Below are 21,853 nucleotides of genomic sequence, written 5' to 3'. Positions count from 1 at the left end.
CCCTGCCTCCTGCCACATTGCATCACATCTGAACGGGGCTCTTGCATTATATATTAGCAGAGATTTGTCCTCAGATACCCTCCTCTGGAGAAGACCATTTTTAAATCTTTAATAGGACATTAGAGCAATTTGCCTGTGATTTAGCTCTAAGTGGGCAAGGAGAGTGGTGACAAACGAAGCCGGGAGGCCCTGAAATTCTTTGAATATTCCATGTTTTCCTGGAACTGTGAGGAAGAGGCTGCCAGAGAGGTCTTGGCAGGTTTTCTAGGTGGCTGGCCAAGTCTGAAGCAAACGTGGATGGTGAACAGGCTAATGCAGCTCTGGTTCCAAGCTCAGACGTATAGAACATACGTTTTTATTTAAGAAATCCCACCACATGGAGGAGCAAATGTAGTGCTAATATATCTTCCTGAAGGAAAATGGCAAGGGGAAAAACAGTGTCATCTTGCCACGATAAAGTAAAGGTTCTTTTGCCCTTGCTTTTTAGGGACTTGGGCTGTCAGCTGAAGGAAATGAAATCCAGTGGCTTTCCCACGAGGGCCCCTTATTAATCAGGAATGGCTTCTAGAGCAGTAGTTTGTGTCTGAGGGAAGAGGCAGAAGTTGTCCAAAGAATGGATTTCCGTTGCCAGCTTGGCTTTTTGTTGTTGCCATGCGAGTAATTAAAACTGGCAATTAAGCAGGAAAGTGATCAAATAATCACTTGGGAGCTGCTGCTGCAGTTGGCTCCGCGTGGACAAGCAGCTCCAGCAAGAAGCAGAGACCACCCGTGTGGGTCAAACAGTGAGAATCAGGGGCTGTGACTGAATTATCCCAGGGAAAGGTGGGTTTGGGAGGGGCTCCTCTGGGAATTGGATTTTCCTGTGGGAAAAACGAGTTTGGATTTCCTGGAGACACCAGGTGAATTAAGGTTGTCGTTTCAATCTTGTCCCTGGTTCGCGTGCAGCTCAAGGGGCTTGTCTTGGTTTATTATTGATGGGGCAAAGGCTGTGCACAGCCTCTACCTTTTGGAGCTAAACCATTTCTTTTTCTTTATTAAGCCCTTGGTGCAGGCCCAGAAGTTCTGCTGTGGACTCCCTGTGGGGTCTGGGATGAGTCACTTATTTTTCTTTGGTTCTACTCCCTGCCTATAAAATAAAGGTCCTTGTTCCTCCTCAGGAGAGTTGCAAAGGCAGAGGAACTGATCCTGTATGAGCTGTTCAGAGACACTCATGCTGGAATTGCGAGGATCACACTGGGAAGAAATGTTTCTGGTGGACTGTCTCCATGCTGACACCTTTTTCAGCTTTGCAGAGTTGGCACTGATAAGATTTATCACCCAAAACTACTTCTACACAATCGAGTCGAGACCATTGTTACAGCACATTAAAAATCCTAAGTAATGTGATTTATTATCATAGTAAATAAGCTGAAATTCAGGTTTTTCTGCCTGTTTTCTTCACGTTGCATCTCCTGCAAGTGTTAATGCTGTCTTTTTGCATTCTAGCCAGGAGGAGCTGTGGGTTTAGGGTGGAGCAGAGCCTGCAGTGAAGCGATGCAGGAGTGCAGAGGGGCACCGGGAGCTGCGCCTGCCTCCTGCTGCTATTTCTGGCACACAGAGACCGAGCAGTGTCTGCTGGGCCCAGCGTAAGTCCTGACACTCATTCTGTCTGTCACATCCCTCTCCACACGTGGCTCCCTGGTTTTTAATCCACTCCCAGCACCCGTGGAGTGGCTGGACACGAGCTGGGGTGTGAAGCTCTCTGTGTGTGACAGAATTTCCTGCCTGGAGAGCCCAGAGCCCAGAGCTTTGATTTCTTTGACACCTAGATATCTCAGCACCCTGGAGTCTCCCGTGTGAGGAGAGATCCCTTAAACTTAAACTTTTGGTGGCCCTGAACCTACGTGAAATCTGAGGGGTTTGGGTGCTTTATGTGAGATGGAATTGGCAAATCATGCCAGAGTGATGTAATAATTCTTTGTGTGACTTCATCCACGTAACTTTGAGTTTCACCTTGAGTTTTAGTTGGGTTGAATCCATTTTCTTTTAGGAGAACTCGGGATCAGGGCAGGTTGGTAACTGCCCACAGACAAAACACAAATTCTGGGTGCAGTGTTCCCACTTCTCTGATTTTGGATGAATCAGTCTTTGTAAACTTTCTCTCAGAATTCTTCCGTGACATTGACTGACCTTTTGTTGAATTCTTTCCTTTTCCCTAATCCTGGGTTTCAGTAAGTGCAGACTCCCAGGGCCTTTCCCACTGCCTCATTTTCCTTCTTTTCCTTGCCTTACTCACCTTGGGATCCAATCACTTTAGGGCTTTCTCACCTTTATTATTTCAACTGTTCCCCATTTTCCAGGAATGGGTGGAGCTGGAGCTCAAGGAGAACCTGTTGGCAGAACTGAGGGGTGGGAGGAAAATCCAACCACCACTTTTTAGTGCTTGGGGGAGGCAATACCTGTTGGTTTGGAGGGGAAAGCTGCTGGCTGAAAAGGATTTGGTGGTAATGAAATGGGACTGACACAATTTTGAACCACGCTCTGCCTTCTCTGTTGAGTACCAGGGCATCAGATGAGGGTGACAAAAGCAATCTGGACACAGCAGCATCTTCCAAGGACTCACAACCCTCCAGGGACACGGTAAGTGTTGTCCTGATGGTTCTGCATTTTTACAGAATATTGATTTTATCAGTGATTTGGTGTGGAACTGGTCTGCAGAACAGTGAGGCTCAAATCAGAAGCTTTTTGTTGTCAAGAGCAGCGTCCTGGAAATGTCCAGGTCATGACGCCTTTGCCCAGTTTTGCTTTCCATGGCTGTGCCCCACACTCTGAATTTTACCTTTCCTCACATCATTTGAATCCTTAATTTCTTTCAGTGAATGCTCTTTACTCCCCTGAAGACATTTTATTAATTTGGAAACCTCTCATATATGCTGTCATATATGCTGTCCTTACAGCTGAGCTGTAACTGTTATTTCAAAGATATTTCCTAAATGATCTCTGTACACTTTGCCCAGAGTGAAGTTATCGACTTGTCTCAAAAAGGCCTCAAGGTTTTATAGTTCATGCTGAAATCCCTAAAGCTTCCTCCCTGGCTGAACATCCCTTCTGCTGTGTGTCTTCCCCTTTGAATTGCTAATTCCAATTGATCTGAGGAAAAAAATTTGCAATAGTTTGTATTTACTCGATTTTCTGCTGTAACTGTGCACCTAGCAAGGTCTCTCCTTCCTTTGATCCTGTCTCCATGATTAAATTCATTCCTCCTCTCTGTTTTCCAGCTTCTCTCTGCAAACTTTCTTTCACTCCATTTCTGCAAGAACTTCCTGCAAATCATGTCCCTGAGAGGATTAGTGGAGGGGATACCAATTGTATTTATATTTATTTATAAATGGACTGCAGAGACTTGGCCCCTTTTTAAATATGAGAACAATTTTCAGGCCTCTTTCAGTTGTGGTTATTTCACTCCAAAAAAAAAAAACCCCAAACCCAACAAACCACAGAACAATAGAGAAATATGAGAAGTTGTGGAAACCCCTCAAACTTTCTCTGTTTAAATTTTGAATTCCTGGTGGTCACAGGGCCAGGTGATGCTGCCAGTTGTGGGTTTTTCGTGTAGTGCCTGGCCCAGAGCAGCAAGTTGAGTTAAATGCAAAGCTGTGATCAAATCAAATAGAATGATACCTCTATTTTTTTTTTTTTTTTTTATTCTTGCCAGCCTGAAGGCCTTTAACATTTTGGAATTTGAGTCTTTGCAAAACAGGGCTGCTGGACTCCAGTAAATGAAGTGTCCGGATGCTGGTGGTGATTCATAAAAGCAATGAAAAGAGGAAAGTGCTCTTCCTCTGAGCGTAATGTCTTGGTTGGAGGATGTCCTTAAGTGAGTGTGAAGTGCTCAGGCAGTGGTCAGGGGATGGGGGCTGTTGTGTTCCAGCTCATGGATCTGCTTCCAGCAAACACTTCTTCTTCACGTGGCGCTGCTGATTAAAACCAAATTCTTTCTCACAGAGTCCCAGAGCGGCGGGGGTGGGAAGGGAGCTCTGGAGATCACCCAGTCCAACCCCCCTGCCCAGGCAGGCTCACCTGGAGCAGGTGACACAGGGACACGTCCAGGTGGGCTTGGGATGGCTCCAGACAGGGAGAATCCACACCCTCCTGGGGCAGCTGTCCCAGGGCTCTGCCACCTCCATGGGAAGTTCTTCCTGAGGTTGAGGTGGAACTTGTTGAGTTCTTCTTTCTGGCCATCGCTCCTCGTCCTGTGACCAAAACCAGTCTGGCACCATCCTCTGTCACCTGCCTTGGGGATATTTGTATGGATTTAACAGCTGAATCTTACTTAGTTTCTATTTCAATATAGTTCCCATTTCTTCCTTCTTAAAGTTGAGGACAGTCCTCCTGAGGGTGCAGTGTTTTCCGTGGGAGAAATGTGGCTGTGGCAGCATAAATATTGGTGGTGTCGGGTAATTGAAACTCATCAAATGTGACTTCCCCCGCCCCCCCTGCAACTCCCTGGCATTTCTGACCTTCCCCAAACACAAACCACCTCATTTGTAGAGCTTTAAAGCAATTTCCAGGAGCAAGACAGAGCTTGGTTAGAACACGATGGAGGTGGTTGTTGTACACGAGGATCCATCAGCACGGCCACATTGCCTCAGCAACAAGCAGACCGAGGCACTCCCTACAAACTTCCTACACGGCTTTTCCAGCCTTCCCAACCCACCTGTTGGCTGTTAGGGATGGTGATCAGGCACTTCCAGTCTCGCTGCCTTCTCCAGGGGGATTCCTCTCGCTTCTCTCGGAGCCTGCACAAACTGGAGTTGTGCCTTGCATTGGCTTTGCTCTCCCGTCCTGCCCTTGGTTATCCCATGCTAAGGAAGCAAAAGAGTTTACTGATTTATCATGGATCATTAGGTGGAAGTAACTGTTCTTAAAACATTGGTATGGATACAATAATTAGGGATGTGCTTTTGTTAATACCGCCAGCCTCTACCCTTTTGTACAGTACCCTTGGGTACTAAATAATTACCCACTTTGTGTGGTTATCTAGCTCACTAATTACCCACAAAAATTGGGGTCAGGTGTTAACTGCTTGAAATAAGTATCCTCCAAAGGCTTGGCTAAAGTGTGTAAAGAAATTATGTGTTTGCTACAAAACTTTGGGAAAAAAAAAATCAAACATTTTTTATTGGGAAGGAAGATAAGGAGACAATGGATGTGAAACGTTCTGTGTGATGGTGAAATCTTGCAGTGGTGGTGAGGGACTCCAAAGGGAGTGAAAGGATGGTTGGCAGATACAGTCACTAATCCAGTTTCCTTTTCCCAAAGATTAGATCCTTCAGTACACAGGGTTTGGTTCTTCCCCTATCTAGGCTGATGCCAATCAGGATTATGCCGGTATAAATAAGAAAATTTGTATCCGTGGATTCCCAGACTGACTTTGCTGCATAATCCCACCTCTTCCATCACCCAGGGACTTCTGCATTGCACCCAATAATTTAATTATGGATTGTGTATTTATTTCCATGCGTTTATTTTAGCTGTCTCCAGCTCTGTGTGCATGCAGAATTTCATTCCGGGGCTGCTGCTCATAAAATGCAGTTTGCTTGGAGCAATAATTTGATTCCTGTGCTCAGGGAGTTACCCCAGTGAGTCAAATTTTTCTAGATAGCCCCACCCTCCCTAACTTCCCGAACGCTCACACTGCAGCCACTTTCTCTTTGCCAGACCCACAAGATGTCTAACTAGCCAAAATCCCGAGGGGCAATCCCAATCTCCCGCTTCCCCTGTCTCAGCCCCAGAAAACTGGGAAATGAAGCCACGGCAGCCCTAAAGCCCTTGAAATACCCGGCACGTGCGAGAGAGGGATGTTTAACAGCCCGTCTTCCCAACCTGGTTTCTTGCATAGGTGCTCCCCGCCTTCAGTACAATGGAAACAGATTTCAGGGGGAGCTGAGAAGGTGTTTCTGGAAATCCTTGTGTCTTTGGATGCCCGGATACCTTTAATTCCTGAGTGTCTGTGCAGTGCTCAGCGTAACAAAGAAACCGCCTGGATTTATTGCTGTATTTTGCGTGAGGTGCTTCCTCTCCTCCATAGCCAGAACCACCTCCTGTTCCTACAAACACCTTTTGAAGCCTGAGCGGATTCAGGTATCAGGCATCACCAATTCCCAATGTTTGGGCAAGCGGGGGGGGTCTGGGGAAGGCCCCAGGACGAGGAGTGAGCTCGGTTTCGGGGCTACCTGTGCCCCGCATTGTGCGGAGCATCTCTGGGAAAGGCAGGGCTCAGCCTCCTAAAGCACAATGCAGATTTAGTCGTCATCTTTGTCTCTCCCCCCGCGCCCCCCCGCTCCACTCCCCGCTGATGTTAACTGTCTGTATTATTATTTATTGTTATCAGGGGATTTGGTTTGATCAATGAAGTGTATATGCGTCTGACGGACATTCGGGGAGGAAATGCTTGGAGAATGAGTAACATGTCTGCAGTGGAGGGTGTGTGTGAGGGAGAGAGGGAGCATCGGTACTAGAAACATTGACTGATGAGTTCATTTCAAAATCCAAGGGCATATAGCTGGTAAATTAGCACATATTGCAAATATAGTCTGGAGCGAGAGGCAGCAGTGCTGCCACTGAGCGCAGGGGTGGGTGTGGAGGGGAAGGGGGGGTCGAGGAGAGGAGATTGTCAGCTCTAAAGTCATCACGGGCATGAGCCAGGCAGTCTGCCTGCCTCACTGCAGACGTGGGGCGTGCGATTTCCACGGGCGGCTGCGGCGTGGCGGAGGGGGGGAGCGGGGGGCACCCGGGAGAGCCAGCGCTGGATTTTATTGTTTTAAAATCCACAGCCAGCCGGAGGGATGGCGAGGCGAAGGGCTGCAGCCCCTCCGCTTCTCCCTCTCCTTCCCCTTCAGCCCCCTGCACCCCCTTAGGAAGGCGGAGGGGGGAGCGGGAGCGGCTGCCCGGTAGGGTCCCGGGGCTGGTACCCGGCGGGGATGCGGCGGGGCCGGGGATGCGGCGGGGATGCGCCGCGGGTTTCTCCCGGGAGCTTAAGAGATTATTGGGGAGGGGTGACCGGCAATGGTGTGTGTGAGTGTGCGGGGCTGGCGGCGGGGGGAGCCGGGTCCTTATTCTGTTAAAGATTTAAGTAGGCATGCAAGGAATCTCTAGGATAGTTGGCAAAGGGCGAGGGTGGGGAGGGGGGGGGAAGGATCCAAAAGAGTCTGTAACCAGACACTGAAGCTTTCCAGGAGTGAGAGTGTGTGAGAGAGAAGGAGACAGAGCGAGAGGAAGAGAGGGGGCAGTGTGGTCTAGTACATTTTCATCTGGTCGTTGATTTGAGCCTGATGCTTGCTGTCCCTCAACAGCCTCCCTTGCCTGGATTTTTTCTTTCCCCCTCTCCTCTCCTTTCCCTTCTACTTCTTCGAAGCCTAGGGGAGCCAGGAAAGATTAAATGTGCTTTCGAAAAGGCAGCCACTTCATGCAGCTATGTCTGCTTCCCCCCCACACCCCCCAGCCACCCCCCACTCCCCCTTTTTGAAATAAAAAAAAAAAGAGAGGGGGAGACAGAGAGGGGGAGAAGGAAGGAGGAGGAAGAGGAGGACTGTAGTTTAATGATGTGGGGACTGGCTGATCCAGAAGGAGGGAAAAAAAAAAAAAAGGAGAAAAAAAAAAAAAAAGAAAATATTTGAGCTCCTGGACGAGGAAGGACTTTGGTGAATGGGCTCAGACTCCTGAGGTGAGAAAAGGACGGAGTGAATGATGATGATGATGATGGTTCCGTAATGGTGCCTGTTACCGCTGCCCCCGGCCGGGCGGCGGCGGGCCGGGGCCGGGGGGACCTGCCTTCGGCAGCGCCGGATATTTTGCATTTTTAACCTCGGGCCCTCCGGTACGTTTCGGCTTCTCCCCGCTTATGCCGCTGGGCCTAAAGCGGTTCCAGAGCTGGGTGGAGGGTGCGGATCCGTATTATTTATTTGGGCGGGGGGGTGGGGGGGGAAAGAGGGAGGAAAGGAAGGGAGGGAGGGAGGGAGGGAAGGGAGAAGAGCGGAGGGAAGGAGGTGGCAAGCTGGGGACGAAATCCTGCTCTGGGTTATGGCCGGCGTAAATTTCCATTGGCTGGGGGTGCACAAGGTGCTCGGAGAGAGGAGTCGGTGCAGGATGGAGTCCCTTTGTGTGTGTGTGTGTGTGGTGTGTGTGTGTGTGCGCGGGGCTCGCACCCTCCTCTCCCGGGCGAGCGGCTTTTTCTCCAGGTTTTCCTTTGAAGCCCCGGCCGGCGGCTGGCAGGGGAGGGCGGCCGGGGCTGCGGCGCTGCTGCCGCGCCCTTCCCTCCTCCTCCTCCTCCACCTCCTCCTCCTCCTCCTCCCGCTGACAGTCTGGGGCTCGCTCCGGCACCGGGCTGGCCCCGGCTCCCGCAGCCCCCCAGCCCGTCTCTTCATCATAATAATAATAACAACAGCAGCAGCGGCGGCAGCGGCATTGCTGGGGAGCGCGGAGGGCGCAGGCGAGAGGAGCTGCGGAGGAATTCGGTTCCTTTTCCTTTCCTCCCCACCCTCCCACCCCCACCTCCTTTTTTTTTTTTTTTTTTTTTTTCTCCAGCTTTTCCTTGATATATTCCCTATATTTTTTTTTTTTAAACCAAAAAAAAAAAAAAAAAAAAAAGAGAGAGAGATGTTTTAAAAATGCAAGCGGCTTGCCCAGCTGCACACACCCGCCCTCCCTCGGCCGCCTCCCTCCCCCGGCTGCGCACACACCGCACGCTCGCACCCGCTCGGGTGTCAAACCCGCCGGGCACCCAGCCTGGTGCGGGCACTGCCCCGCCCCGGCTGCTCCAGCGCCGATCGGAGCCTCCCCGCTTCCAAATGGTGAGTTTCTACCTGGTTTTGTGGCGACTCGGGGTTTTTCTCCATCCCCGGGGCTGGCGGAGGGGGCGGGGAGGCAGCGCCTTGCTGCTGCTGCTGCACGCTTTGTGCCAGGGGCCGGGAGCGAGCCTGCAGATTCCTGCTCTTATTTCTGCATTCCTTCTCGTTGAAACAATGAAAATAATTCCGTCACTGCCCCAAACTTCCTCTTCGTTATTTAAATGCGGAGACTTTTCGTGTATTTGTCGCAAGCGACCTTGTTGGGAGCTGTAAGGAACCTGCCGCGCCATGTCATTTTTTTTTTTTGTATAAACGATTAAAAATGGAATGTATTCTCTCAACAGAGGGTCCTTAGAGAAGCTCTTTCCTTCCACCTGTGTGTCCTGTTTTGTAATCTTGAGCCATGAATTGAACTTGCCTGCTATTCTTTTCCTCTTTCTCCTTTTGATCTTTTTTTTTTAATGATTATTATTTTTTGATCCCCGTTGGTTTTGGTATTTTTATTTTTTTTATATATTTTTTTTTGCAAGGACTAGTTTGTTGCGCCCCTCTCAATCCCTGAGACCCTAACTTGTGATGTTTAGCTTTTAAATCCACGGGTTAGGCTCTTGGGAGCTGTGAGTTGTGCTTTGACGTCTTTATTTTATTTTATAAATATATCCTCTCTCTGTGTGTATATGTGTGAGCGCGGGTGTGTATATTTAGAGCCGTATACACACACATACAATAGTGTTTAGAGACCTTTTAAGGGAAAAATAAGTGTATTTCTCCTCCTTAGGCTCCACCGGCTGATGTAGGGCGGTGGTTATGGCCATTTTCTGTATCAAAATCAAATTAAAATTAGCGTTTGTATCACAGAGATTTTTTTTTTAATATTTTTTTTAAAATGTGTGTGTGTATATTCACGAGATAATTTTCCAGCTGATCCAGATATGGGGGTGTATGTGTGTACACAGAGAGTGATTATTATATATGCGTGTGTAGATAAGATATACATGATATGGATGGATGTAAATACAGTTATTGAGGTGTGCGTGGAGATCCACGGATGGATGCTACGTATGTATTCATTTATATAGGTAAATAAAACTATAAATATAGATATTTACAGATGCAGGAATATTAATATCACGCCTGTGGTAAAAGAGGGAGATTTTCTTGCTGCAGGCCACTGCACAGAGCGTCTCAATTTTGATTTTTTTTTTTTTTTTTGCCTTCCCCCTCTTATTGAGAGCAACACAGAGTACCCTGAGAGCGTAACAGTAACAGCTCGGTACATTGGTGCTTGACCTCAGCTGAAATCCCAGCATGCCTCATGCTTCCAAGTTTAAAACTGAACGATTAATCTTGGAAATGTGCTCTATGGACACACCAAAAAAAAAAGAAAAAAAAAAAAAGAAAGGAAAAAAAAAAAGAAATATATATATAATTTTTAAAAAATAAAAAAAAAAAGGAGAGAAAAAAAATAAAAAGCCAAGAGACGGGTTGGATTTTATAGGGTGGGAAAATAAACTGCAGAATAAAATGGTTGCATGTATTAATGGTTGGAAAGTAAAAAGAAATGCTGAAGTTTTCTTTGAGTCCTTTTCTAGAACTTCCAGCTCTGCTGCTTTTCCGGGCAATATGATATGTAAATGATGAATCAGAAATGTTCGAAATGTTTCCTGCTGCTGCTGTTTTCCTTTATTAGATTTTTTTATGTTGCTGTAAAATTAATTATGGTTGGAACTGTATTTCTTATCTCTGTTCTGCAAGGCAATTTATAATGAAGTTACTGTACCTTGTTATGGCACCGAATTACTGTTTGATATTTGAATGCAAATGCTTGAACTTAAAACGTGATGCACCAAAAATTAATTGACGGTGTAACATTTTGGTATTTAAGAGCTTTAGGATATGTTTGCTGGTTCCTGTTGTTTAACAGTTATTGAACTGGAAAAGGTTGCTTGTTTGATTTTGATTTTTTTTTTTTAATGAATTTTAGCTGCTTTTTCTTGCCGCTGTAATTTGACTGAACGTTTTACCTCCGCGGGAAAAAAAAAAAAAATGCCAAGAAAGCCTTGTACTTCTGAATTTCTACATAATTCCAAACGTTCTTTAATTCCAAAGCGAGCCGCATTTTTTTTTTTCTGTTACCTGCTTGGCGTTCTCAATTGGAACACGGAGCGCTGGAGCCCCGCACCTTTGTCCAGCCATTTCCACACCAGCAAAAAGTAGTTTTTTGGGGTGCTTTTTATCCTTCTCCGACGCTTTTAATCGCAATTTTTTCCCCCCTCCGCGAGCAGGGAAGGGGGGAGCGCTTTGTCCGCCAGGCTGGGATGGGTCCCCCGCGCATCTCCGCGCATCTCCTCCGCATCCTCCGCTTCTCGGGGGGGGGGGGGGATCCCCGCGTTGGGAGCCCCCCCCCCCGTCCCCGTTGTCCCTCCCCGGGGGTCGCTTATTGTGTCCGCGCTGCTTGCGCGGTGCGGGGCGGGGGTTGCGCGGGGCTGCGGCAAAAACAATGGGCGGGGAGGGCTGGGTTGGGAAAAGGGGGAGGACGGAGCCCGCGCAGGCTCCGCGCCCCTGCGCGCAGCGTAATTGGGAGCCGGTTCAATCGCTCCCAGTCTAGACTGGCCCAGACACATCAATTAAGGGGCTGGAGCTTTAAAGGGACAGAGCGGCCGCAGGCGCGGGGGGAGCGCGGCGAGCTGGCCCCAAAAGTGATCGGCGGGGATTAAAATAAGGGGGGAGAGCGAATTTTGCGCTCCCCCGACCCTGTTTTTCCAGCGGGAAAGGCGAGGTTCTTGCGAGGAGAAAAAGAGGGAATAGCGGCTGGAATAGAACAAGTGTCCCCCCCCACACCCCTTCCCTTCTTTTTCCTTCCCTTCCTTTCCTTTCCCTTCCCTTCCCTTCCCTTCCCTGCCTTCCCACTCCATAATTCCATGCACAGGGCAGGCAGGTTCAGGGGGATTTTCAGCCACGTTCGTGCCCGGGAGCTGCAGAAATGTCAGCGCTGTTAAAACTCAGTTACATGATAAATATCCAGCCCGAATCGTTTCTTTTTGAGCAGATAGAACTCAGTCCAGAACGATTCCTGCAGCGTTTTTTACCTTCTGCAGACAAAAGGAGGGATATTGCGGCTGGCGTTTATTTTTGTCTTATTCCTATGGCTCCAAGGCTTTCTTCTCTTAGCGTTACAGTGTTTTTCCAGTAATAATTTCACCGGTTTCTATAATTTTATGTTTTCATTGGAATAAAACGAATCCGTGGACGAAAAGACATTTTTTTCTCTTACGAGGAAAATGGAAGAGAAAATAAATATCAGGCATTAATTTAATCAATAAATAGAATAAGTAAGGCTTAATAAGAATTAAAGATCTTCTTCAACACTAAAATAAGAACCACCAGGCTGGACCAAGTTTCAATTCAAAATATATCTAATATGCTGCCATGATATTTAATATAACGCGTTGCTAAATATTCTGTGCAATATGTGATGCAAATAATTTAGAAGGAGAAAGATGAGCAAATGAGGCGTGGGGGTTTTTTTTAATGTAGTTCTCTTTTTTTAAAAGAAAAAATAACGTAGATTTTGCAAAACTCTGGTGTCTGGGAATTTTGTCTGAGCAGCAACTGTAGCTTTGAGCTCAGTGACTTTGACCTCGTTGTGGCTGAGTTGGAACTTGCTCTCCCAAGTTGAAAGGCGCAGGGTTTGGTGGCAGGAAAAGGTGAAAAAAAAAAGGTCCAAGGCATTCTGCAGTTTTCCATTGTTGCTCTTTTATTTCCAGGGGTTTAACAGGACCTAAAGTTGCAGAGTGCTGCAGCTGAAAAAAAAAACAAAAGGAGAATACTTTTACTGCCTTTCTTCCCTGAATCATTTCCAAGGTACTTAAGGATTTATTGGGCCAGATAGCAAATTGCAGTTGAGATGCTGCGTAGTGGCTAGTGCTGATTAGATGATTGATTAATTCCTGATCGATTTCTAATTCCGAACTTAAATCACATTATAAATGCTCGATATTAAAATGCACTTTATGCCAAAATCTGATTGCAAGCTCTTCACAAAGTCGGTCAAAACGCCAGTTGGAAATACCATGATATTCCTATTTTTTGTTGGATTTGTTAACCCTTTAATTCCTCTATGAGGAGGTGCTTGGCCATACCTCAGTGCTTTAGAGCAGTGAAATGCTTATTCATAGCAGGCTTGTGCACAGTCCCTGGAATAACAGGAGACACTGTAATTCCCAGAGCATCAACTCCACATTAATCTGCACCTCTGACCATTGCCAAACCATTCTGATGATTTTTCTTTTTTTCCTTTTTCCACCTACATTTTGTTCACTTCTCCGTGAGCAAAGAGGGGGGAAGGCAGGCAGGGTTGAGGAGTTCAAGGCGTGGGTTTCCCAAAGGTACAATTCCAGTTCTGCACGAGGCTGGAGCTCGCCGTGCTCGGGAGAGGAGCCTCGGTGCCAACTGTGCCGCATTCCTGCTGCCCTGCCTTTTTCCCAGGGCTCCCAAGGAAAGAGCATCCCAGTTCTTCCTCACTCTTGGGAACACACACATTGTTTCAATAATCCAGGCAATAAATGCTAATTAGTAATACTTAAGGACCCTACCAGTCAGAGTAATTATCATAATTTACCTCTTCCTCGGTAAAAAACCTTCCTTGCTGATTTTAAATTTTTTTTTTCCAAATGGTATTTTCTCCCCTTTTTCCCCTCTGGAAAGCATTCCTGATTGGGTTAGTAATAAATATATCGGTCCACTGTAGCTTTGAGACACAGTTTGTGTATGGCACAGGGAGCTGGAGCTGAACATGTGTAAAGATTTTCCCACATGTAAAAATTTCTTTAAAACCTGATATTTTTTCCTTGGCCTCCCCTCTCCACTCTCCCCTCCTTCCCCAGCACCACCAAAAACCACTTGCAGAGGGAGAACAAAGGAAATCAGGAACTCTAAAGGCATCATTAAGTATGAAGAGCAACAGCAAGACAGAGTGTGATATGACAACATATTTTATGGCACAAAAGTAGAGATAATTAAATAATTCAGTGGTATTCTTAGCTAATTAGCACAAAGATCTTTCAGAAGCCATCAAGAAAATGGATCTCATCAAACCTAATAATATGCTGGGTTTCCCAAAGATCCTGTGTTTTCCAGCGTTGCTGCTGCTTCCCCACCTAATACAGTAACACCAAAGGTTGCAAAGAGTTGCACAATTTAATCGGGCTCTTCCTCGAGGTGATATTTTCCGTGCAAGGGGATCCGGTGTTCAGAGGAAAGGAAGAGGCATAGCTGGAGTTTTCAGTATTAGTCAATAGCAGAGGAAAAGATCGCAGCTTCAGAAAAGCCAGATCTGTTACGAGTGATCCATTTAAAAGATTAAATTATCAGCCAGGAGCCCCTCTCGGGTTGGTTGGGATGGGGCTGACTCATTGGGATTTGGAGCTGGTGGATGAGTGCTGGAGTCCAAGATCTTTTTATAGAGTTAACTGGGGTCCTGGATTGGCTGATTTCAGCTTTTTTTGGGACGTTGAGAAATGTGTGGCCAAGTGCAGAGGAGGTTTGGGACCTCTGGTTTAACCTGGGCTCTCATGCCAAGGCCAAAGATTTGTCCCATTTGCCACTGGACCAAACTGGGAAGAGCTCCATCCTCATCCGTGGAGTTGTTTTAGGTCTTCAGCAGGATGACTACAGCTCTCATGCCATGCAAATGTTTTTTTCCTTTGGATTAATGAGGTTTTTTTACCTGGAATCAGTGACTGCTGATGTTCCTGAGCTCAATCCAGGCTGGCAACCCACAGATCCTATCCATGGACAAGGACCTGCAGGGCATTGATCCTGCTCCTGGAAAACTCAGCGAGGCACGTTCTCGGTAATTAGATGCATCAAATATTGCTCAGAATATCTCGTTGTATTATTCAGAATATCTCATTATGCTCCTTTGATCTGAATGCATCCCCAAGTTCACGAGAGGCATTTGCAAACCCTCACGCGTTGCCTCTGTGTTGGATATATTTGGGGTTCCTTTTTCCTCTGCCAAACAAAGGAATGCCTGAAAATTTGACTTTGCCAGCCAGTTCAAAATCTCCTGCTTTAATTGATGGGAGGGGATGTGCATCAGTCTTGGATTCAGCAATAATTCTTTTTTTCACCCTGGGCCCCCACTGAACTTTTCTCTGTGTTAGAGCTGTGGTGCTTTTGACTCCACGGATACCCAGACAAGTAATGTGGTGGGGTAAGATCTTACAGTTTGTGATTATTTCTTATGCATGGAAGGGAAAGACCTCCAGGCTCCCCCTGAAATTGTCCCTACAACATGGAAACAGATTTTTCTCTGACAAAAAGAGGTGGAGACTCATTTATACAAGGTAGGAGGGGGGAATAGGAGGGGAAAAGGCACCTAGAAGTGCTTTGCCCAAGGAAGCAAAGCACATCCTGATGTTTCTGTCTCCTGGTTTACAGGGCTGCTGGTTTTAAGCACAAATTCTTCCTCTCTGGAACTTTCCTGGTTGGGAAGGAGGTTCTGGCATGCCAGGAGACCCTCTGGTGTACCCCCACATGTAACAATGAAATCCATGGTACTTCTGTGAGCAAGTCATGCATTTTTTTCTCTTCTGTTTTTCTGTTGTTCACCCAATGCTCTGGCACTGTGTTTGAATATATGAGGGCATTACAACCAATTAAAAAAAAAAAAAAAAAGATAATTTCCAAGATGAAAGAGGAATCTCTGCTTTCCATGGTGAGCGTGCTGCAATTGTTTTTATTTAACAGCTCTTCCCACACTGCAGTCAATGAATCCCTAATCTCCTGGACTGAAATGTCTGACACTTCTAGAATCATTTATTTGCTGCCTCGACTCGCAGAGCTCCACCTACAGCAGTGTCTCGGCAGTGGGCTGGTGGTGTATTTGATATAAATGTCTGCTCTTTAGGGGGGTGGGAGGGATGGAAGGATGAACACGGGCTCTGCTGTGCAATGTGTGCCTCTCACGCCACCCTTTAAGCGAGGGGTATCTCCAGCAGCAGCTGCTGAAGGATCTGGGGGATGAGGAGTGGATGAGTCTGGCTGAGTTTATTCCTTGCTGCTGAATAAACTGAGTTTATTCCATGGCTGCTCCTGCCAAACACCAACGCTGACCAAGCCCTGGTGCTCTTTGCTGCTGCATCCCTCTGGAAGGTGGACAGAAGGGGTGGCCTGTGTGGCAAAGATGAGGAGAAGCTCAGCTCCTGAGAGAAGTCTCCAAACTGCTCCCTCTGGCTGCTCCAAGAAGCTGAACTTTCCCTGGAAGCTGTGGCTGGTGCTCCCGGACCATTACACACTTCTCACTTGACTGCCCTGCTGGGAGCTGCACTTTTAGGATGAATTATGCAAGAAATGCTGTGAAGCATCAGAAATGCTGAGGATTGAGAAGAGTCCTCCCAGGGTATGAACTCATTTGTGGATAAAGTCTGACACTCACCTGGATTCCAGCTCCTCCAGAAAAGGACATGAGGTGTGGAAAGGATCACAAATTAATCAGTGGACTTTGGTTTTGCTTTGGTGTGCTTGTATCATGTCTGAACATGCAAAGAACTTGGTTTTCCACAAGGAATCCAGTAAATGGCACCTCTGTAAATCAGTTACTTCAAGTGTGTTTGTCTCATTTGCTCACCCCTTTCTCCCCTTCCCACCAGGGCTTTCCGAGCACCTCCTTCCCTGGATGGAGGGGTTGGGGCTGGGTTCTTCCTGGGGATTGGATACCAGCTTGGGAAGAGGGTTGGTGGGCTTGTGGAACACCTCACACACAACATTTGCCTTTCAACTGGATTGTGTTTTCACCGCTGTCTGCCTGTTGCATCTCACTGCTGAAGGCCCAACTAGGAGAAAAAAAATCCTGAAATCTGTATTTCTCTTTCCCCTGTTTCATGGATAATTTGGAAATAACAGCACAGCTTTGGTATAATTCCTGTTCTCCTTCATCTCCCTTTGCTCTTTTTCACATGGCCTGACCTCCTGTGTGTAGTTTTGGGGGATAATGTGGATTTTGGAAGATGCTGCAGCAAAACTGGAGCAGAGGGGAAGCCCTGGTTTTGATTTAGTGAGGTCCAGCTTGCTGTCTTTGCATCAGCATCCAATTCCTTTTGGAATATATGAACAGAAGACCTAAAAATAGTGATCAAAACCTGGTAAAAACACAACATTTTGGTTCAATTGCCTAAAGTATTTAATAAGGAGCTGAAGTCCCCATATTCCTCAGGCAGCCAAATGCTCCTTTTCCTTACAATCATGGCACACAAGCTGGCATTGCAAAGGCAAATAAAATTGCTCCTGTTTTCTTTCCCCACCCTCTATTTTAGGGTATTTTAGGAAGGATTTTCCCCAGATTCCAGCCCACCAAAGCACAACCTCTGTCTGTTGTATGGAGGACTCTGTGCTGGTGCGAACTCTCTGGAAGATGAGAGGCAAGAGGAGACTCCACAGCACAATCAAAGCTTCCAGCAGTTATTTCTCCTGAGGGATCTCTCCCACTCCAAACATGACACTGCAGTAGGACAGTGGGGGAGGTGTTTCCACATTTATCTTTTCAGCTGAGATATGAAACCCAAGGTCCCCTCTGTTGTTCAGGGACAGATGTCCAGGGAGAAGTTTTGTTCCTTTGGCACATGCTGTGTGAAACCTTCCCTTCTTTTTTTTTTTTTTCCCCCCCCCACTTCTTTAAAAAAAAATCACATTTTTTGTTTCAAAACCCCAAAAAGAGACAACAGTGCTGTTGGAGCTATCTCCTCATCTCAGAAATAAAAAAGACAAAATATTCTGGGAAGTGTTTGATCCTCTGCAGGTTGGAACGGCTGAGGCTGCTGGAAAACAACGCAGGGCTCAGTGTTCTAAAGCATATGGAGCAATATCTGAGTGTGTTGTGCACCTCATTATTCGGTAACGGAGCCCTTCTACAGCAGCTTCCATCTGTGGAGCTCCAGCCACTTTCTGCAGAGGCCTGAATTAACTCTCACAAGTGCCTTTGTGAGGTGGGTATGGGAATGTTCCCCATCCTGATTCACTCAGGAAGAGAATCATGTCCCTCATTTTTGATATTTTTAAGCTCTGTGTCCTCCTTTCCTCGCTTTGCTTTTCCTGATAACACGGAGTAAGATTATTGATTTGCAGCCCAGCTATGGGAAATATTTATCAAGCACAGTAGTGTCAAATATAACCTGATTTGATGGGTTCTTTTGGGGAGTTTTTTAATCTATTTTTTCCTCCTGGACAGGGGAGGGGAGACTGGCTTTCCATGCTGAGGGTTTGCTTTGCAGAAGGCCGGGGATATGTTATTTCTGTGGGGTGGGGAAGTGCTGAGCACCTCTGAAAACCAACCTAAACCTAAAAGCACTGATTAGAAAGTTTGGCTTAAGCATTTTGCCTGAGATGGCAGGGCTGATAATTGGATTTCAGCTTGCTGAGACCCAGTCCATTACTGCAGCTATAAATCACCGTGCTGCAATCACTCCTCTAATGCACCCTCAGTTCTCGAATGTTTCCTTTACAGCCTTTTCCATCTGTGCCCGTGAAGACACCTCGAGTATAGGTAATGCAGCTATGGGGGGGTAAAGCTGTGCCTTCAGCAGCTCTGAGTGCACTGAAAGTTGTTGACTCCCACCCTTAAAGCAGTTTTTGGACGTTTAGAGCTCAGTGTTCTGCATTTGGCAGCTTGCACAGCTTTTAGTAAAGATTTTCCTGTGTTAACTCAAGCGAGTCTGAAGGAAAGTCACACAGAAAAATTGCACAGACAAATCTTGGCTTAATCAAGATTTAACTTCTTGAGATGCTCAGTTTGTTTTGACCTCAAGACTCCGAAGCTGCAAGAGTCCTGCTTTCTAATGTATTTATTTTTTTAAATAGATCATGATAAACCCCTCACTGACTCTGCACATATTTTCCTCTATCCTTAAATTCTGCCCCACAGACAGCCAGGCCTCATTGATAATAAGATTAATAAGATAAGCACAACAGCAGTGAGGTGAGTCTGGAAGCATCAGGATCAGGGAATTCCCTGGAATAAAGCACAGAGTTTGCCATGGGAAGCACTGGCTCAGTTGGGATCCTTGCACTTCACAGCTCCATCCCCACCACAGTGCAGTGACTGCCCAGTGACCTTCATGTACTTTTATATTTAATGTAAATCGCACCAGGAGGCCCAGCAAAGCCCGGCCCAGAGGGGCTTGGAAATTGCAGCTGGGGGATTAACCAGGAGGGGTATTCCATGAGGGAATTCCTGATTTTTACATCACATGGGCCAGAATATCCTTTCATATCCTTTCCTTTCGGCTTTTCCCTGCTTGCTGCTAAAACAGAAGACAAAGGTAACAGCTCTCTGGTGATCCCCCCTCACAATTAGCAATACCTAAGCAATTAATCCCTGAAATCCTCAGCACTGGTGGTGCCTCCATGTTTCTTCTATAAACCCAAGCATTATTACTACTAGAGGAGATGCAAAAAGAGAGATGTTTGAAGGAATGAGCACTTAAACCTGCTCTTTTCTATTTTTTAATGAATCTGTTTCTGCATTTTGACTTTTTCCCTGTAACTGCTGCCTTCAGGGCCTTGCCTCCTTCCTAAGAGTTGGCCTTTGGTGGATTCAAAACCCACACGTGCACTGGAAGGAGCTCTTTCCAAAGCTGACCCTAATGTCATTGTCAGAATTGCACCAGGCATTTTGACCCAGGGACAGTAAGATCAGATGTTAAAACACTGAACCAAGGGCTCAGCAGCAGGAGGTCTCATTCCTGCTGGGATTAGTCCAGCCAGCCCTCCTAGACAGTTTTTATCCATATCAAGAGGAAGTTTGGAACCGGAATTAATCTGTTTCCCAGAAGCTGCTGATGCTTTCGTGTAAAATGAAATTTTTGGAGCCATCACAGGCCTTTCCCTGATTTGTGTCCCAAAGAGAGGAACCAGTTTGGTATAGGATGGCCAGAATGGTTAATGCTGTCCTTCAAAACACACATCTCAAATTCCCTTCCTACCTAAGCACGGCCTCAGCCCCTGCCCCGTGCTTAGGAACACAAGAAAAGGAGAATTAGGCCACACCTGAGCACTCAGTGCTCCTAAAGTGACCCAGCTGAGTAAACCAAAGGGATTGCAACAAGCCTTTCATCTCCTAATGGGATCCCTTTGTGTTGATTTTAGCACTTTCTCCTCTTGGCTGAATTAGTGAATCCACCGCACTGACACGAACCTTCTATTGTTGTGCCACGTTATTCATAAATTATTCCAGTTTCAGGGTTATTTTTGCTTTGGCGTGGGGCCTTATCCTAAAATATTGGTCAAACAAAAGACAGGAGCATCGTTTTTTCCACTTCCTGTCTGTCTGTCTGGAGCTGTGGGTCCGAGCAGCTTCCAGCTTGGAGGATCCACCTGATAATTTATGAGGATGGGATGGTGTGAATCAAGAGCTTGGCATCCAGAGATGCTTGCATGTGTTCTAGGCAAGCTCTAGTGCTGCTCCTCATAAATTATCATTACTGACCCACCCCTAGAGAATCTGGGAACACCAAAATCCGTGCCCTGAGTCTCTTTAAACTGCAGGCAAAATTTGGGCTTGATTTATCCTGCTGGCCCCTCTCAGGAGACTCAGCAAAGGGTGTCAAGAACTCGGTGTCATCTTTGATGAATCAAATCTTGTGACTGACATTCAGAACTCCACTTAAAAAGAACAGAACACAGAGGTAACATCAGAACCATGTGATAAGGGAAAATCCCCTGCCCCCTCAGTTAAAAAAGGGATCAGGCCATCTAATATTGCACAAACTGACATCTCTTTTCTAAAAATAGCTGTCTGCACATTCAGTCAATGGGCTAATCCAATTGCCTGAACATTCCTGGGTGCTTTATCATTTAAATTGTAATAAATCACTGCGCCACGAGCTGGATGGAGCTGCATCGAGTTCCACTCCCACCAAGAACATGCGGGGACCAGATGAAATCAGTGTGACATGATGTCATTGAGCTGAAAATTCAATGCATGCCTTGTTTTGTCTTAAAAAGTTGGCTTGAAGGTCTCTTTAAAATTAGGGGGATTTTCCAACAATCGCTGTCCCTGTCACGTTTTGATTCAGTATTCCTTCCCTTCATTTATTTTATATAATGAGCACATGGGGCCTGCCTGTAAATCCATTGAATTCGATTGAAAAATTACTATTGGTTCCAGACTTTGGACCTGTTTGATCGGGAATTTTGCAGTAAAACATGGAAGAACAACTATCATGCATATTTTAGGGCAGCTGAACTAACACACTAATGCTCCCATGAGTTCTTCAGGAATATGCTTCCACAAACTAATACCCACCAATGTTCAGGAAAATTTCATCAAATTTAGTTTCCCCCGGTTTCTTTCTTAAGGAAAAGTAATGGGATAAACCAGTTTTAACTCTCCTAAGCAGCCCATTGTTTCTCAGAGCAACATTCCCCTGGACCACCTTAATGAATTCCCTCCTCTCCTTGGTTTTATACACGTTTCAGATATTTATACAAGATGTATGAACATAAAAGGATTATTCATAACATTGTTGTTTCTGAAGCAGGGGACTAAAGCTAAACATAATCTGGTTCAATCCCCAGCTGATGTAAATCATTCCCGCTCTCCTGGAAGTTGCTGGATGCTGTGCTCCCAGTCAGGAATTGCTTTCTGCAGGGATGGGAGGAGAGAGAGTACTGGGTAAAACTGGTGGAAACAAAATCAGGTCACCTGTGGATGGAAATTCATCCCAGAGTTTGGCTGTGCTGCCAGAGGGGAAAGTGTGATGAGGTTCTGGCTCTGCTCACAGGTAAAGGTGGGGTGGAAATGCAGCAGCACAGAAAGGAGCCTGACCCAATTCCCTGGATAAGAACCCAGAGCCCTCACTCAGCTCCATCCCAGGAACTGCAAATGAGGTGTTTTAGCTACTTCACACCCAGCTGCACGTCCTGCTCTCCACTGCTGTGGCACTTCAGCCCTGTCAGTTCTGCCAGATTTATTGCTGCAGTGTTTCAGTGACCGAAGTGAAGCCCCTCGGGTTGGTACATGCTGG

General features: G+C 46.5%; 2 long non-coding RNA genes across 2 annotated transcripts; one reads left to right on the top strand and one right to left on the bottom strand.

Moving 5' to 3' along the window:
- Positions 1–3,687: 3,687 nt before the first annotated feature.
- LOC104692110 lies at positions 3,688–9,058 on the bottom strand. Its single transcript, XR_005603629.1, has 3 exons — positions 8,844–9,058; positions 4,697–4,844; positions 3,688–4,273 (listed from the first exon to the last, which is right to left on the bottom strand). It is a non-coding gene; the product is annotated as an uncharacterized LOC104692110 (long non-coding RNA).
- Positions 8,802–16,432, top strand: LOC120411242. Its single transcript, XR_005603630.1, has 2 exons — positions 8,802–8,831; positions 15,273–16,432. It is a non-coding gene; the product is annotated as an uncharacterized LOC120411242 (long non-coding RNA).
- The last annotated feature ends 5,421 nt before the right edge of the window (positions 16,433–21,853 follow it).

Source organism: Corvus cornix, chromosome 24 (genome assembly GCF_000738735.6).
Source record: "Corvus cornix cornix isolate S_Up_H32 chromosome 24, ASM73873v5, whole genome shotgun sequence".
NCBI lineage: Eukaryota > Metazoa > Chordata > Aves > Passeriformes > Corvidae > Corvus > Corvus cornix.
The sequence above is the reverse complement of the archived record's forward strand: the minus strand, read 5'-3'. Positions and strand labels throughout refer to the sequence as shown.